This window comes from Panthera pardus, unplaced genomic scaffold (assembly GCF_024362965.1).
Source record: "Panthera pardus isolate Hobbes unplaced genomic scaffold, ASM2436296v1 HiC_scaffold_20, whole genome shotgun sequence".
NCBI lineage: Eukaryota > Metazoa > Chordata > Mammalia > Carnivora > Felidae > Panthera > Panthera pardus.
In genome coordinates, this window is record NW_026526766.1 from 76206030 (window position 1) to 76224607 (window position 18578).

General features: G+C 42.0%; 1 protein-coding gene across 4 annotated transcripts in view; it reads right to left on the reverse strand.

Annotated features, from left to right (window-relative positions):
- The window catches only part of ASTN2 (astrotactin 2), an 874248-nt gene that overhangs the window by 487849 nt on the left and 367821 nt on the right, over nt 1–18578 (reverse strand). The gene's annotated exons all lie outside the window — the stretch shown is intronic.

Here is an 18578-nt window from a genome sequence, read left to right on the forward strand (position 1 = left end):
CTAGCAGAGTAGCTTCTTGGCCTCCTGGCCTAGATTTTGTTTTTTATTCTATTAGGATGAGAAAGAGAGAGGGAATAGAGAGAGTACAGAATAGAAAACCCAGATATAAACCCACAATTAGAGAGGGAGGTGGGGGGAAAAAGAGAAATTCAAAGAAATCGGTAGCATGTCTAAGAAAAAAGCCACACTTGTGCAACGGAAAATGCCTTAATGTTGGGGAACAATGGAGTTTGGGGTGAACTGACAGTTCGGGTTCTATCAGACTGGAGTAGCTGCAGGCCCACTCCAGCCAACTCTTGCCAAAATGGGTCTATGAGCCAGTAGTCCAAGAATGTCAGGTTTTCTTCAGGCAGAGTCCAAAAATTCAGATTTTAATTGTAATCAAGCAATTTGGCAATAATGACTTAAATTTGTTCTTAAAAAACTTGTGTAGGTCCGACAAAAGACTCTAGCTTTGCAATCTATGCTCTAAAATATTCCTTTCAACGTATATAGGTGCACACAAATATGTATACCTCTACACAGGCATACATACGTACCTGAATGCATACATACACATACACACATATACATAAATAAACACACGCACACACATATTCCTTGGGAGCAGGGAACAGAAGCCTGTTCAGGGTGGCTGCATATTGGGTATATGTGGTGAGTGTATACATATAAAAATAGAGCAAAGGTGTCTCACATCATTAGACAACAAGAAGGAATAAAAGGCATTCGAATTGGCAAGGAGGAAGTAAGAGTTTTACTATTTACAGATGACATGATACTATATACAGAAAATCCTAAAAATATTCCACCAAAAAACTACGGGAACTCATAAATGAATTCAGTGAAGTCACAGGATACAAAATCAATATACTGAAATCTGTTCCATTCCTATACACTGATAATGAAGCAGCAGAAAGTGAAATTAAGAAAACAATCCCATTTATAATTGCACCCCAACCAATAAAAGATCTGCAAATAAACTTAATCAAAGAGGGGAAAGACCCATATCCTGAAAACTCTAAAACATTAATGAAAGAAATTCAAGATGATACAAAGAAATAGAAAGACAGTCCATGTTCATGTGTTGGAAGAACAAATATTGTTAAAGTGTCTATTATTCTACAGATTTAATGTAATCCCAATCAAAATGCCAACAGCATTTTTCGCAGAACTGGAAGAATAACCCTAAAATCTGTATGGAAGCACAAAAGACCCATGCCAAAGCAATGGTGAAAAAGACAAACAAAACTGAAGTCATCACAATGCCAGACTTCAACTTATATTACAAAGCTTTAGTAATCAAAACCATATGGTACCGGCATGAAAACAGACATATGGACCAACAGCACAGAACTGAAAACCCAGATATAAACCCGCAATTATACGGTCAATTAATCTTTGACAAAGGGGGAAAGAATATACAATGGGAAAAAGGCAGCTTCTTCAACAAATGATATTGGAAAAACTGGACAGCTACATGCAGAAGCAGGAAACTGGCCCACTTTTTTACACGATACACAAAAATAAACTAAAAATGGATTGAAGACCAAAATATGAGACCTGAAACCATAAAAATCTTAGAAGAGAGCACAGATAGTAATTTCTCTGGCATCAGCTGTAGCAATGTTTTTCTAGATATGTCTCCTGAGGCAAAAGAAATAAAAGCAAAAATAAACTATCAGGACTACATCAAAATAAACAGCTTCTGCACAACAAAGGAAAAAATCAACAAAACTAAAAGGCAACCTACTGAATGGGAAAACATATTGGCAAATGACATATCCAATAAAGGGTCCAGTATCCAAAATATATAAAGAACTTATATAACTCAACACCAAAAAATGAATAATCTAATTTAAAAATGGGCAGAAGTCATGAACAGACATTTTTCCAAAGAAGACATACAAATAGGCAACAGACACATGAAAAGATGCTCAATATCTCTCATCATCAGGAAAATGCAAGTCAAAACTATGGTGAGTTTTCACCTTACACCAGTCAGAATGGCTAAAATCAACACAAGAAACAACAAGTGTTGGAAAGGATATGGAGATACGGGAACCCTCTTATACTGTTGGAATGCAAACTGGTGCAGCCACTCTGGAAAACAGTATGGAGCAGTATGGAGTGTCCTCAAACAGTTAAAAATAAAATTACCTTATGATTCAGCAATCACACTACTGTGTATTTATCCAAAGAATACAAAAAACACTAATTCAAAGGGATACGTTCACCCTGATATTTATTGCAACATTATTTGCAAGAGCCTAACTATGGAAGCGGCCCAAGTGTCCATCCATAGATGAATGGATAACTAAGATGTGGTGGTAGGGTGACAAGGGTGGCTCAGTCGGTTAAGGATCTGACTCTTGATTTCAGCTCAAGTCATGATCTCATGCCCCATAAGTTTGAGCCCCGCATCAGGTTCCATGCTGACAGTGTGGAGCCTGCTTGAGATTCTCTCTCTCTCTCTCTCTCTCTCTCTCTGCCCTGCCATGTGCTCTCTCTCTCTCTCTCTCTCTCAAAATAAATAAGAATAAACTTTTAAAAATGTGGTATATAATATACGATGGAATATTACTCAGACATAAAAAAGAATGATATCTTGCCATTTGCAATGACATGGATGGAGGAGGAGAATATAACGCTAAGTGAAATAAGTCAGAGAGAGACAAATACCATATGACTTCACTCATATGTGGAATTTAAGAAACAAAACAAACCAACAAAGAAAAAGAGAGAGAGAAAAACAAGAAACTCTCACCTATCGAGAACAAACTGATGGTAATCAGAAGGGAAATGGTGGGTGACATAAGTGATGGAGATTAAGAGTACCCTTATCATGATGAGCACTTAGTCATGCATGGAAGTGCTGAATCACTCACTATATTGTACAACTAAAATTAACAGAACAGTGTATGTTAACTACACTGAAATTAAAATTAAAAAGAAACTTAATAAATGAAAAAAAGAAAACACAGATAAAATCTCCATTAAAAAAAATACAGCACAGGTCGAATTTCATAGGAGGAAAGAAAAGCCAAAAAGTTCAAGTAGGACTAAGCTCCACCACGCTGGACTTGGAGAAAGTTCTAGATTTATAACAGATCTACAGACCTCAGCAGCAGGAGATCTTAAATTGTTTCACAATTAACATGACTCAGCTTCTTTCCATGCATTTGCTTCCCTCTACCTCACGATCAACCAACAAAAGCTTTCCATGTATGCAATTTAAATTTTCCAAAGAGGGACCCGGTTCCTGGGCATCATTTGGGTTTAACGAGAACCTGTCTGCCAGGTCACAAAAGACCTTGCTGGCTGACTGCAATGATTGTGCTCCTCTCGGCCCTTGTGTCCAGCTGTGGTCCAATGGGCAATGGCCAGGGACACAGGATCACATCAGACCATACCTGAATGCCTCGAGGATCTAAGATTCCCTGAGGGCATGGCATGCAACATTATCCTCTCTAACTCACACAGAGGATATGATTTCTATCATCTTATAGAATGAGTTCTTCAGTAAAAGTACAGTGGACAATGTGATTTGGGGTGATGATGAAAGAGGGATTCTATGAGAAAAGCATAAGGGATAGATAGCATCAGGCTCAGAGATAAGGAAATGACCACATTTGAAGTCGGCCTTAGAATCCTTGGCAGCGAAAGGAAAAAAAAAAAAAAGGAAAAGAAAGAAAAAAGTCTGCTGGATTCCATATTTCAAATTTCTGGCAAGGAAAGATATGCAAATCTATCTGCAAAGCCATATTTTCCCCTCTGGAACTAAGCCCGAGCAGAAACATGTCGCATGGGTCCCTGTGCAAGGCACCGAACATCAGTATCAACCACAGATTTTTCTTTTAAAAAGCACAGTCATGCTGTTTAAATGGGTAATTCTTGTATTTATTCTCACTAAAGACTGAGGGATGGATATTGAATTGTGTCCCAGGGCTGAGTTTGGCTAATCCCACTACTTCAGGGAAACTACACGGTGCAGCCACACAGAGAATAGAGTCAGCAATCCATGGATTCAGATCTTCACTCTGCTACTTACAAACCGTAAACCTGGGCAAATCCTCCATCACCTCACATGAAAAATGTGGTTCCTAATTTCTCCTTCATAGGGTTGATATAAAGACTAAACGAGACAATGCATGTATCTTAGGTCAGGTTTACCAGAAATGAGGCTCAAAGGCAAAGACTGACATGCAGGAGGTTTACTGGGTGCTGCTTGTAAGGAAATGACCAAATGGCATTGAGAGTGAGCAGAGGGAGAAGTCAAATAGTGATGCCATTGCAGCAAAGACCCCAGGGCTGATCCCAGCAGGACATTCTGGGGCTGGGATGGTCCTTCACAGTTGTCCCGAATCAAGACAATGTATCAGGCCTTTGTACCCTCACTTTAACCAGTCATAGGCTGCGGGCTATCTTTGGGGGAGGGGCATGGACTTGGATGAAGTGGTCCTTTTCCATGAAGGACATTTCTCCAAGAAAGGCTCAGAGCCAAGTGGTCAGCCACCAACATTCCTGGAAGCTGGGGGAATAGTGCCTATGTTCTAATGACGGATTTGGTCATGGCATTAGTACATCCACTACAATATGTGATGTCCCTAGCACATTGTGAAATCTCAACTAACAAGAGTGATGTTAGTTTTTATTTGAATTTCTTATAAACCTGGATGCTCCAAATCCAATACTGGTTTATCAGAACTCCCTTAAATATGGGGAAATAAGAGTCTCTTTGAAAGACAATGACTCAAAAGCAGGTTATCTTCAACTTCTTTAAAAAGGTACTCTACCAAAGTATACTGTTGTTGTTGTTGTTGTTGTTGTTATTGTTGTTTTAATGTTTATTTATTTTTAGAAAACAGAGAGAGAGCATGAGTGGGGGGCGGGGGGCAGAGAGAGAGGGAGACACAGAATCTGAAGCAGGCTCCAGGCTCTGAGCTGTCAGCACAGAGCCCGATGTGGGGCTCGAACCCACGAACGGTGAGATCATGACCTGGGCTGAAGTCGACGCTTAACCTACTGAGCCACCCAGATGCCCCTATACTGTTGGTTTAATGGCAGAAGGAAGTTACTATCCTTTGAATGAGTGTGCTACACATCCTGTTCACTTAATTCTTACAACAGACCTATGGGGGTATGTATTCCCCCCATTTGACAGAAGGACAGCACAAGTTGAGAGAGAAACTAAGTTACCTGAATTTATAAGTAATAAGTGGCCCAAGTAGAAAGTGACTCTAGGTATTTCAGCATCCAAAGCTGGGACATACCCATTATTCCAGGCTGGCATGAGAGCTGGGGCTTTGATTCAGTATTAGGCAGAGTTTCCCTCTTCCATGATTTCATTTCTCCTCTGATAGTCTATGCATCCCTCTGTAGAGTGTATCCTAGAGTGCTGGAAGTCTTTTGCCTTTTCTGATTGACAGCGATTTCGTACAGGGAAGAGGTCATGACTCATTAGTCCTTATCAATGCAGCCCTCAGCAGAATGCCTGGCATATATTAGGAGTTTGGAGAATGTCTGTTGAATGAATTAATGAAATCACAGTCCCATGCTTGACTGGAAGGAATTTCAACTAACTTCAGCATGGGACTGTGAAGCAGGAATTCCTCCACATGGATCCCAAAGGGTTTTTGTTTGTTTTTTGTTTTTATCCTGTGAGAGCCAGAATACAAGATGAGCCCTTCAGTGTCTCCCTCGCCCCAAATCAATCAAGGTTCTTGAGTTCTCATTTGCCCCCATGGACTTGTGATGTAGATGATTAAAGTAGAGATGCTGGAGGGGTTCAGTGTGAAGGAGGAAGGACATGTGGCAGGGAGATGTCACATCAGATAGTGAAAGGAAGTAACTGCACAAAATGTAATTTCAAGACTTAATCCATGTGTTCATTTAACCAACATTTATTAAGCCCCTCCTTGCATAAGAAATGGATACCAAGAAAGATAAATGGACGGAATCTGTCAAGAAAATTACAGATTAGCAAGGGAGATCAAATGTGTGCACAGATGGATATAATACCTCCTAGAGTGTTGGGAGAACTGCATGACAAGGATGGGCATCTTTGAGGATAAGTGGAAGGAAAAAAGGGTGTTGTAGAGGAATCATTGAAGAGCTGGCCTTTAAGCTAGATTTCGAAGGATACCAAGGAGAACAAACTTGGCAAAAGTTGAGGTGGCATCTGCCCCTCAAGGCTCACCTTCAGATCTGCCTTATGCTCCTTAAGAGGAGATTAAGATCTCTCTCATACATACAAGGCATTCTACTCAACTGGAAGCTATATATGCCATATTATAGGTTTACTCATTCATCCATATATTTATTCATTTAACAAATAAATCACCTACCATGTGCTGGGCCCTGTCTCATCCTCTGGATGAGTAAAATATGGCATCTGTCTACAGAGAGCTTATAGTCCAGGAAGGGAGTTCAGAAATAGCAAATCTAAGGCAAAGCAGGATTTTTTAAAAAAAAAATTTCCTCTTCTTTATTCTCCCATCTAGATTGTACATTTCTTGAAAGTAGAGACTATGCCTTATCTAACTCTGCAATCACCACAGTGCGTAGGGTATAGTGGAGGTTCAGAAGATGTTGGGGAGTGTGTGTGAGAGAGACTAAGAGAAGAGAGAGAGAGAGAGAGAGAGAGAGAGAGAATGCACGCAAACATGCACAGTGAGGCCAAAGAGTGGCAAGCAGCTCTCTCTGGGTAAGTTCTAGCATTACTTTGAGAATAGACGTATAGAAAAGGAATAGAAATGCATTTTTCTGTGTGTCTCATACATCTCTAGTTTTCCAATGGACCCTGTTTTATTTTCTTGGCTTTGGACCAAAAGTACCCCCATTTTTCTGGGCGCTCTGAGAATCCTCTTTGTGCTCAAATCAATCTCCCCAGAGCAGTGACTCTGGAATGAATCTTTGCCAAAATCTCATCTTCAAAATGTCATGTTTCCTTATTTTTAAATATATATATATATATATTTTTTTTTTTCTCCCACTGGCTTGTGGGAATATACATCATCTAATTAGCCAAATGGATTTTCAGTTCAGCCCAATCGTTTCCTTATCTAGCATCTGAAGCTCAGCGTTGCTCAGGGGACTGAACGGGCACGGAGGTCCTCATTAACTCTGATCTTCAATTACATTGATTATAAGCCTGCTTCTGTAATTGTGCAGCATAGATCAGAGGTGAGCTGGGGAGCTCAGGCCACTCGGTAGTGTTCTATGAAAAGCCAGAGGCATATCGGCCCCTAAAGAAACAGAAAGCTACAGATGAGAACTAAAAATACCACGGAAGGAGGTATCACCAGACAAAATTGCCTGGCGAGCCGGACGGCAGCTGCAAATCCCTTTCATTATACCTCGAATCATGAGACAGACCTCTGAGAACCATGGATAGAAAATTTCAAAAGAAGGCTCTGGTCACAGTGGTGAATGAGAAGCAGGGAAAGGAAAGGTTGTATGGTAGAGAGGTGGTCTTCACAAATGAAGCTCAGGGAATTTTCTGGCCAAAAGTACATGGCTCTTTTTTTTCCCCCTTCTCATTCTTTGGGTACAAAATAATTAAAGGTTTCTTTCCTAATGTTACAGCATGTATTCATTCCCATGATGATCTCATCTGTCAGGGTCTCAGACCTGGGAGAAAACGTCTTTGGGGAGCATAGGATGAGAAAACAAAAACAAAAACAAAAAACAAGATGTAGTGAGCCACCCACCTTCAGCTCAACAGACCCATGAAGAGTGCACCCACACCCACCTCTCTCCCCTGTCCAGAGAGCCCCACGTTAGGCTTGAATACATTCCACCACTTGTCATTGACTGAAAGCCATTTCAGGAGTGAGTGACCAAACTCTGCAAACGGGGGGTTAGATGCATCAGCCACGTTTCTCTGTGCTGTCGCCCCCTGGTCTTCTTCCAGCTCTCTTCCCTTCTGTTGCATTCTTCCCCCTCGCCTGGCATCAATGTCAACCTATTCCTCTGTAAGTTCTATGTGTCATGGGCTGATCTATGGTGTCCCCAAATTTCACATGTTGAAAGTCCTAACGCCCCGTACCTCTGAGTATCCTTGTATTGGGGGCTGGGGTCTTTAAAGAGGTAATTAAGGTTAAATGAGGTCATTAGGTTGGGGCCCTAATCCAGTAGGACTGATGTCTTTATAAGAAGAGGAGACGAGGCCACAAACACAGAAGGACGACCATGTGAAGACCCAGGGAAAAGCTGGCCATCTACAGGCCAAGGAGAGACATCCTCAGAAGAGGACCTTTTGGCCAACAACTTGATATCAACTTCTGGCCTCGAGAACTATGGGGAAATAAATTTCTGTTGTTTAAGCCACACAGTCTGTGGTATTTTGTTATAGCAGTCCTGGCAACTATTGTACTATCTCTGTCTTATATGACAACAACTACCTCTTTAAAAATTTTTTTTCGATGTTTATTTAGTTTTGAGAGGGGGGAGAAGGGAGGGAAGGGGGAAGGGGCAGAGAGAGAGGGAGACACAGAATTGGAGGCAGGCTCCAGGCTCTGAGCTGTCAAAGGAAACCAATAGTGGAAACACCCTAGTCTGAGCTACGTTAAGCTATTTCCATCCATTCCACAGATGCCCAGTCTGCTACCTGACCTGCTTCCAAACACTTGAACATCATTGGATGGACAAGGAGTGGCAGCCAGACTATAATGAATATTCAATCCCGCTGAAGTATGTGAATGAGATGCAAATGACAGAGAAGAAAACTAAGAAAACATGGAGAAGAAGTTCCACTGGCTATTTTAAAAAGGGCTGGCCTCTTTCTTTTTGTTCAAATACTAATTTTTTAAAAATCTCTGAAGAAGATAGAAACTTGGTTAAAATTAGAATTGTCTTAGAACAATCACACAATAGAGCATAATTTTATGAAGCTAAGTTACATATTTAATTTTAAAGAGGGTTAGAAAATTTTGAGTTCCTTTTTTCATTATCACCTGCTAAGGAACCTTTTTCAACACACTTTTCCTCAACCACTCCCAACTCATGAAGTTTTAATACCACAGATATACTCTGTATATATGAATACGTACTATGCTTTCGATGTACATAAAAAAGAGTAAAAGGAGGTCCTCCTGCCCCCAGAATCAATTTTAATGTCTTTGGAGGTATTATTATCCTCACTGAGAATGGATGCTACAGTTACAGATAAACTTAGGGTTAAGAAAAGCAAGGGATAGGGGCACCTGGGTGGCTCAGTTGGTTGAGTGTCCAACTTTGGCTCAAGTCATGATCTCATGGTTTGTGGGTTCAAGCCCCTGCATCAGGCTCTGTGCTGACAGGCTCTGTCCTGGAGCCTGCTTTGGATTCTGTGTCTCCTTCTCTCTCTGCTCCTTCCCCACTCACTCTCTGTCTCTGTCTTTCAAAAATAAGTAAAATGTAAAAAAAAAAAAAAAAAAAGAAAGGAAAGGGATGTGCCCAAGATCTCACTGGGATTAGTGAAATATCTACAACTAGCACAAGGGAGGTGAGGATCAGAGAAAGGAACAGACTTTCCCAGGGACACAGAGCTGGAAAGCGTTGGGAATGGGCCAGAGCCCAAGTGCGGTGACCCAAGTACTCAGAGTTTGTCCCAGTATTCCACACTGACAACCAAGAATGGATCCCATGATGGTGAGCTGTCTCAAGGCTAAAGCTCCCTCGCTGGGAGTGTGAAATGGTAATAACTTTGAGAGGTCCATTCATGGAAGAACATCAAAGAACTCATCACCAAACATCCCTTTAAAGGAACCATGGAGATGGACAGGCTACTGGCATTTTGAGTGTTCTATGTTCGAAAAAGAGTTATTTCCAAACGAAGCTGCATGAAAGCCTGGTTTTCTTTCCCCAAATGGAGTTTTGCTTGATTGTCTCCAGGCAATTGTGTTTCTGTTTTCGGTCTTTCTCACTTCAAATTGTCATCAAAGTCTGCCTAAAAGAGATTGCCACCAAATTCCACATGCCTTTATGTACCACTGGCCTTGCTTCAAAGTTGAGTTAGGGGTGTCTAAGTCTGGACAAAAGAGGTTTGAAGAGTTGAAATTTCAAAAAAAAATTATTTTTCTCTCCATGGATATAACAATTTGGTACCAAGCTAGGCAGCAAGGTTTGAAAAGAACAAAGTCGTGAAAAAATGCTTCCTGTTTTCCTTTAGGTTATTTATTTTTTTAAAGAACTGTGATTAAAGATTGAAGACAACCATTTGATTGAAGGCAACCGTTTGCTTTTAATTTAAGAATTTATTTTTTTCCTTCCTTTTTTTTTTTTAAACTTTCTTGATGACTTCACTGGGGATATATGCATCAAGCCCAATCTCAATGTTGGAATTCTTTTTTATCTAAGACCAGTGCTTCTTGAATGAACATGGTGGACAGTTGCTCTCAAAACTCAAGGGTCCTCTGGCTCTGATTTGCTAACACAGTAGCACCCTATTGTGCATAAGGGATACATTCCAAGGCCCCCTGTGGATGCCTGATACCACAGATGATACCAAACTCTGCATATACTACGTTTTTTCCTATACATACATATTTAAGATAAAATTCAATTTATACACTAGGCAGAGTAAGAGATTAACAATAACTAATAATAAAATAGAACAGTAATAATGTACTGTAATAAAATTTATCCCTCTCTAAATATCTCACCTTACTGTACTCACTCTTCTTGTGATGATGTGAGTGGATAAAATGCTCACGTGATGAGATGGTGTAAGGTAAATAAACACAGACACGTGACATGGCATTAGGCTACTACTGACCTTCTGATGTATCATCTGCTTTTGGACTGTGATTGACTGCACGTAACTTCAACCTCGGAAAGTGAAAGTACAGAAAAGGGGGCCCACTGTGTTCAAAAATTTCCTTCTTTATCAGCTGCTCAAGTAAGACAGGAGTTCAGATGGAAGGCAAGGGCTAGACTACAGGGTGAAACAGGTATGGTTTAAATCCTAGTCCAGCTACTGACCTGCTGGGTGGCCCCAGAACAGATCATTCGATCTTGGTTAAGTCTTCTCTGTTTCCTTATCTGCACAATGGAAATGCTTACTTCATAGAGATTCTATGACCATTAAATAAAATGATAATTCTATGAATAATTGGACCCTATGTAGATGGTACCCTCTGGAGCTGTGCTCCATGGTGGTTATGCCCAGGACATAGACAATAGTTTCATTTTTATTTTATTTAGTTATTTAATGTTTATTCATTTATTTATTTATTTTTATTTTTGGGACAGAGAGAGACAGAGCATGAACGGGGGAGGGGCAAAGAGAGAGGGAGACACAGAATCGGAAACAGGCTCCAGGCTCCGAGCCATCAGCCCAGAGCCTGACGCAGGGCTCGAACTCACAGACCGCGAGACCGTGACCTGGCTGAAGTCGGACGCTTAACCGAATGCGCCACCCAGGCGCCCCTTTAATGTTTATTTTTGATGGAGAGAGAGAGAGAGAGAGAGAGAGAGAGAGAGAGAGAGAGAGAGAGCGCATAAGCAGGGAAGGGGCAGAAGAGACAGAATTTGAAGCAGGCTCCAGGCTCTGAGCTGTCAGCACAGATTCCGATGTGGGGCTCGAACCCACAAGCCACGAGACTATGACCTGAGCTGAAATCTGATGCTTAACCGACTGAGTCACCCAGGCACCCCAATAGTTTCATTTTTAAAACCAATGTGCACCTTTCTCCTGCCTGCCCAACCAAGGAGCCCATTTCCCTGTGCTGAGCCATGGCTTGTCCCAGTAGCACCTCCAATTTTCACAATATCCCAGGGTGAACTGGGTAAGACAGGAAATGAGGGTTACAACTTTAAGATGTGTGGCAGGAGTGAAGTGTAGAAGGCTGAGAAGAATGCCCTGAATATATTAGTTTCAATAAAACCATCATGAAAATACTATGTGTGGTTGAGACAGGACTGGCTGATGGAATGAACAAATGAATGAACGGACCATGTGGCTTTCCAGATTCACCAGCCTAACTTTGTGGCTTACCTGCCCTGCTCCCCCTTCTTCGGTGATGTACCCCTTTCTATGGCACACCCTTCTTTCTGCCTCTCCCAAAGAGCCTGCACAAACGTCAGGGGCTGTTTGGCAAAGATGGCTCACAACTGCGAGTGCTAAGAATAACCATATTAGCAATTCCTCCCGGATCTGTTTCATTACTACACTGCGGGTTCGATGCCAACCGACCAAATTAGGCCCAAGCACCTGCCTGCTTTCGTGTCTCTCACTGTCAGTGTGTGTGCATGTGTCCCCCCCTCTCTAGGTCTCTGGCCTTCTATTCTCTTCACTTTTGTCTAGAAATAAATTCAGTGAGAAAAGCACAAGGTCTCAGACCTCAGAACTGGAAAACCTGGATTCAACAAGTGCCCTCACCACGTATTATTTGAATGACCTCAGGAAATGCTTTATATTTTTTTTCTCGGCTTCCTCATCAAAAAGGGAATGCATACCACTTACCCGGCAGCATTCACAGGAATATTAAATGCGACCGCGTGTATACCTGGCTTCTTGGATGTGCTTACCAAATGGGAGATTTTGCTGCTGCGGCTGTTGTTAACCTAATTGATCCCAGAAATAATTCTGGAGAGCAGGTGTTACTTTTAGCCCCATTTCACAGACAAGAAGACTCCAGCCGAAGGAGGTTAAAGGTATATGTCCTCAGTTACACAGCAAGAAAGTTGATAATTCCAAACTAGAACTCATTACAGAGCTCTGTCTCTGATACCAGGCTGCCTCCTTCCCATTCCTCTCCCTGTTATAAGTGTGTGTGCGCACACACACACATATACATGCATGTGTGCATACATGCATGTGTGTGAATGTGTGTGTATGTATTTGGCTTCTGTCAATATTCATCTCTGGTTATTTCTCTAAGTACTCAGCTTCCCATGGGGGTGGCTGAAACATAAATCAGACCATGTTGAGAGTGTGTGAGAAAGAAATGGCAGGAGAAGGTGACATAATATTGTAATTCAATACTTAATATCTCCGAAGACATGTAATACATCCTCATGGCATTTCCAGAAGATATTTTCTGGAAACTGGACAATAATTCACATTAATGCGAAGCCTAAATCTAATTGTTTTATGAGGCTACAAAGGACTACATAGGATGAAGCTTCCAAAAATGTTGAGGCTTTAACAGTCATGTTGATGGAACAGATTTCACTGTCTGGCACAGATGAGAACAGCTGCCTAGATATATAATATTGGTACCTGGAGCACGATAACAAAGGAAATGTGCGGCTTAGCCACACCGTAATGTTCACTGCCATGAGCCCTCCGCCAGCCAAACCCTGCTATGAATTATGGGAAAGATAAAGAGAGAAAGGATAAGATTTTGAGGGCTGAAGGAAGGTCTTGAGGCTTCAACAGGCCACAGGATGGCAGAGACCCACATTTCTGCTATATGACATGTGAAGGATGAGTTATTTCAATCTGTTCCCAGAGGGAGATGTGGGGCTTGAGGGAGCCAGGCTCCGGAGCCAGATAGGATAGGTGGGAGCCCAATCCTGCCATTTATTAGCCGGCTTCTACCCATTACCTACTCATTACCCATTGTGAGCCTACGGGTTCCTATTCCATCAAATGGGGATGACAGTACCTGCCACATAACTCCTGTGTATAAAGGCACATTGAGATATCCATGGTTGATGAGCAAAGCAAGGGGGGCAAGAATATGTAGGACCTTATCTCAGGTATCAAACAAACAAACAGCAACTCAGGGTGTGTGTGTGTGTGTGTGTGTGTGTGTGTGTGTGTGTGTGTGGTAAAATTTCTGGAAGGATATACACAAAAAAAGTCATCACCCAACAGACCAGAACTAGGAGTATGAAAGAGGGCATCTTTAGTATTTTCTTCATCCAATCCTGTTGCTGCTGCTACTATTATTACTACTGATATTATTACCACTACCACCAGTATTAATACCAGCTACTTCAGAAGGTTTGGGAGGAATAAAGGATAGAATATATATAAAGTTGTAATATTGAGTCCAACACATAGTAGGTAACCAAAATGTGCCCATTCTTTCTTTGTCCGTGGCAACAAAGGACTATGCTTTCCCTGCCTTGGAAAAGAAAGAGCCACTGGATGACAGGCCGGCAGCAGTTGACTGGATGGAGCCATTCTTCCCTCCCTTCCTAGCCCACTCCCCTTGACTTCGCAGACGTTGTTCCCATATCCCGGACACCCTCCTCACCATACCTATCCTCCTAGGTCCAGCCAAAGGCACGCCCTTCTTTCCCTTGTCCTCTCACGTGCAAGTGACATGTCCTTCTTCTGCCCCGAATGCCCTGGCCTCTGTACCTCTCTCCTTACCTCGCCTTACATCAGTGTCGCCGCTAATGCCACGTGAGTTCGGCACGCACTGAGTACCTCCCCATCCATGTGACCAGGGTTGGAGCATAGTGATATTTTATCCACTGCAGGACAGAGTGAGCTTTCTGAGAGACCACCCATGTCTAACATATTTTCAAATTACTGTTTCTCAGCCCAGTGTTGGGCACTTAGTGGGTGATCAGAAAACATTCTGAGTGGATGGACGGATGAAGTGAGAAATGGTGCTTTCTATTTGAAGAACATTAACCTACATGTTACCAAATGGAAAGAAAAGAAAGAAACCATACACTTCTACAAACCCACTCTCCAATGGTACTTCAAATTTCACTCGAGACTCACTAATGAGCTTTAGCGGCAGGCAATTTTTGTTTAGCATGTAAGGTGCTGTGCGACACCTTTACAACCAATATCTCACTTGATCCTCAAGCAAGAAATATTGGGAGATTTTGGAGTCAGACAGATCTTCTTCAGCAGCTGTGTGAGTATGGGCAAATTTATTATTACCCTTGTTGGGACTCAGTTTCCTTATTAGAAAAAAAAAGAGGAAAATAATAGTTACTGTCTCTAGGATATAGGAAGTAAGGTAATGGATATCAAATATTTTTTAGAGTGGTTGGCATTCAATTGTACTACTGTATAGGCACATATGTTTTATGGAATTCTCATCATTCCCATGGCACAAATGAAGACGCTGAAAGCAGTAAGGGCATTTCTTGCCTGAGTTACATACAACTATTTAATGACCAACCCGGGACTGAGTCCAGATGTCCAGACTCTGGGTGTTGGGCTTCACTTACTGTCACTTTGCTTCTCAGCAGGCTGGTTATTGTACTGAAGTCTGAATGTATTTATCCATACATTCAACAAATGTTTATTGAGTGCCATACGTACCTCGGCCCTGGTTGTAAGAACTGGACATTTAGCAGGGAGAAAAAAAGATAGCACTTGGCTGTAGAGAGTGCACTCAACGTTGAGTAGATGAGCATTGAACAGGTAAATGCACCAATACTTACATGACTACAAATAAAAAGAAGAGCCGTGGATTAAGAAACAGGCTGCTGTGAGTACCTAAATGTGTGTGTGTGTGTGTGTGTGTGTGTGTGTGTGTGTGTGTGTTTCGGGGTGGAAGAGGGAGGGTGCAGACATCAGTGAAATAATGTTCCTTGCAAAGAAAATAAGACATGTGAAGTTTCTGAGATAGAAAATCGGTTAGGTTCTGTTTCAGTCTGAACTCACATTAGCAAACGAGGCTAGCTAAACCCGGGGATTCGTGGGACGCCGGGCACGCGTTTATGTGGTTTCCTCTCAAACTTAATTGTCCTTTCTGGAGTGCTAAATATCTGAAAGAGCACAGTAAAATACCCAAACCATGATTTGGTGAATCCAAACCAGACCCCACAGTGCAGCCTCACAGTTTACACCTCAGGAATGGGCATTAGCAGAGGCCACATAAAAGACCAAATGTAAAGGGGTACCTGGGTGGCACAGTCAGTTGGGCATCCGACTTCAGCTCAGGTCATGATCTCACGGTTCATGAGTTCGAGCCCCGCGTCGGGCTCTGTGCTGACGGCTCAGAGCCTGGAACCTGCTTCGGATTCTGTGTCTCCCTCTCTCTCTGCCCCTCCCCCAGTCACACTCAGTGTCTGTCTGTCTGTCTCTCTCTCTCTCTCTCTCTCTCTCAAAAATAAAGATTAAAAAAAAGACCAAATATCAAACTAAAATCATTTCACTTTTGCAAAGGACTAGACAATTTTCTACATTTTTGTTGTTAAGTTCATTTAGATGATGCAGCCCTTCTGTCTCTTTACAGACAGCGTGTCTGGTACAGTGTTTAAAGGCAGGCATAGGGAGCCAGGCGATCAAGTATTCACACTGTGGCCCTGCCGGCAACTAACCAAGTCAAATTGGTCCAGTTAAATGGGCCTTGGTTCCTCAGCTATAAAATGATGGATAATAATCTCATAGGAATGTGGAAGGTAATATATGTAAGTTAAATTTCTGTTGTTTCAAATTACTCAGCTTTAATGTAAGTGAGGTAATACACGTAAAGTACTTAAAATAGTACCTGGTATGTAATAAATGCTTAATAAGTGTTAGCTACTCTTACACTATTTCTACCTAAATATATTTGATGATCCCATTGTGAAATACAAGAGAATGCAGCCTCGTTCAAATACAGTTTGGCAAAAACAAACACAATAACCCAGGCTCCTGCTTAAATAACATATTAGCTCTGGATATAACAGTGTAAACAAAAGCTCATTCTGTGACTCATTTCTATTTTCTTAATTGCCTGCTCTTGCTCTGGACCTCAGCCAGGAGTCAGTCTTTAGCCGTGCCATGGATATACACATATCAAATTGTGCGTATGCATAAACAAGAACACGCAGGTCCTGGTGCTTCTGAGGGCTGCAAAGAAATGGCATTAAAAGTGAGTGATTTGAAACAACTGAAATTTAATTAAAAACAAAATTAAAAGTTGTTCCAAGCCCAGTGCTCCAGCCAGCAAGACTCAGAGGAAATTAGTAAGTGGTACTAATAGTCGGATCCAATTCACAAACCTCTATGAAGAGATAGTCAGAGGGAAAAAAGATGCATACTCTTTAGATGAAACAATTAAAGATCACTTCTGAGAAATAATCATGAACAGTATCCCAGGGCAAAAAGGAATATTATTAGCTGGTGTGTTCCTTTTTGACTTTCTCATTTCCATTACAGGAAAGTGCCCTGAAATTCCCCAAGTAGCATCTTCTACGGCAACAGACAAGGATACTGATTTTGAAAACCAGACTAATATGAGTGGGCGGTGGGGCAGATTCCTTTTAAAGAGTAATTGTCACCCGCTGCCTGACATTCCTCTTTACCAATCCATCCACCTTTTAAATTTTCAAGAACTCTGGCTGCTTAGTAAAATTCCAATCCCCTTCAAATTACAGATCTCAAACCACGAGCTAACAAGTGTTGGCTGGAAATTGGGGACTGGGTTCTAAGATGATTAAATGAGCTGGTTTCTGGGGTACCATTATGGATGGTGTCAGAGTGGGCAGTGAGGCTGTGCTGGTGGCAGAGCAGAGAAGTAAGTCCAAGAGAGACGTGGATCTGTCCCTGCTTTTCAGCGCAGCACGGAGACAGACAGACAGAAAGAAGCAAAAGCCAAGTCAGGAACCACGAAGATACAGGAAATGAGCTGAAGGCAATAAAAGAGGTGGGGCACGAGAAGTCAGGGAGAGAAGTAACCGGTGACGGGAAGCTGAAACTTTCTGCGAGTGTGAACTGGCTGGAAGGAGGGTGGCCCCGCTGAATTTAAACACCCAAAGTCGGGGCACATAGCAAATGCCCCTGAACAAAACACTCATCAGAGCCCTACTTTGCTGAATATCTTGTTGCCAGTGGAAAAGCAACAAGAATGCCTATCCATAGAAGATCTGGTTCCTGCTCTCCTCTGCAACCCTACCCCACCCAGGCCCCCCGAAACCGTGCAGATCTCTTTCCAGATTTTCCACTACTCTAGTGGTTTGAATGTGCTCTGCCTGGAACACGCTTCCCTCCCTCACACCTTTCCTGTCTCGAATGAAATGCCACCTCCTCTGACCACTATATCTGAGTTTGACATCCCAATGCTCCTCTTTGTTTTAATTGTTTTACACCATTTCAATTATTTTCACAGCGGCCCTCACTTATTTCCCTGCCACAACATATTTTGCGATTTTGCTAATTTTCTTTGGGGCCTGTCTCTTGCTGAGAATGAAAGCATTATGAAGGCAGAGGCATTCATAATGTCTTTTTTCAGGATAGTGTCTCTACTGCTCCAGGACAATAGGGACACGTGAAATAAATATTCATTCAATGTGTAACTTCTGTAATGATTAAATAGGCCATTGCAGGTTAAACACCCAGTACACTGGCTGTCACATCAGAGGCACGTGATGACTTTACTGAGATTTTTATAATCATCTAGTATTATATTGACTTAGATTCTAACAGTGAGTTTGATCCTGGGAGGACAGAAGGATGGAGACTTGAGAAGGCAATCGGAGAGCCCCAAATACCAAGTTTCTGTCCTCACATGTGTCTAGAACACCCAATTTGCAGGAAGAATGTGCTTGTTATATACATGGATCTTACTGCGGGCCTTAGGATGGGAAGAGAATGGTGCTGGAGGCTGATAGAGCAGGTCCATCAGGGAAAGGGGAAAATCTGAGACCAATTATCTTTGGCACAAACCAGTTTCGTCCTATCCTAACAAACT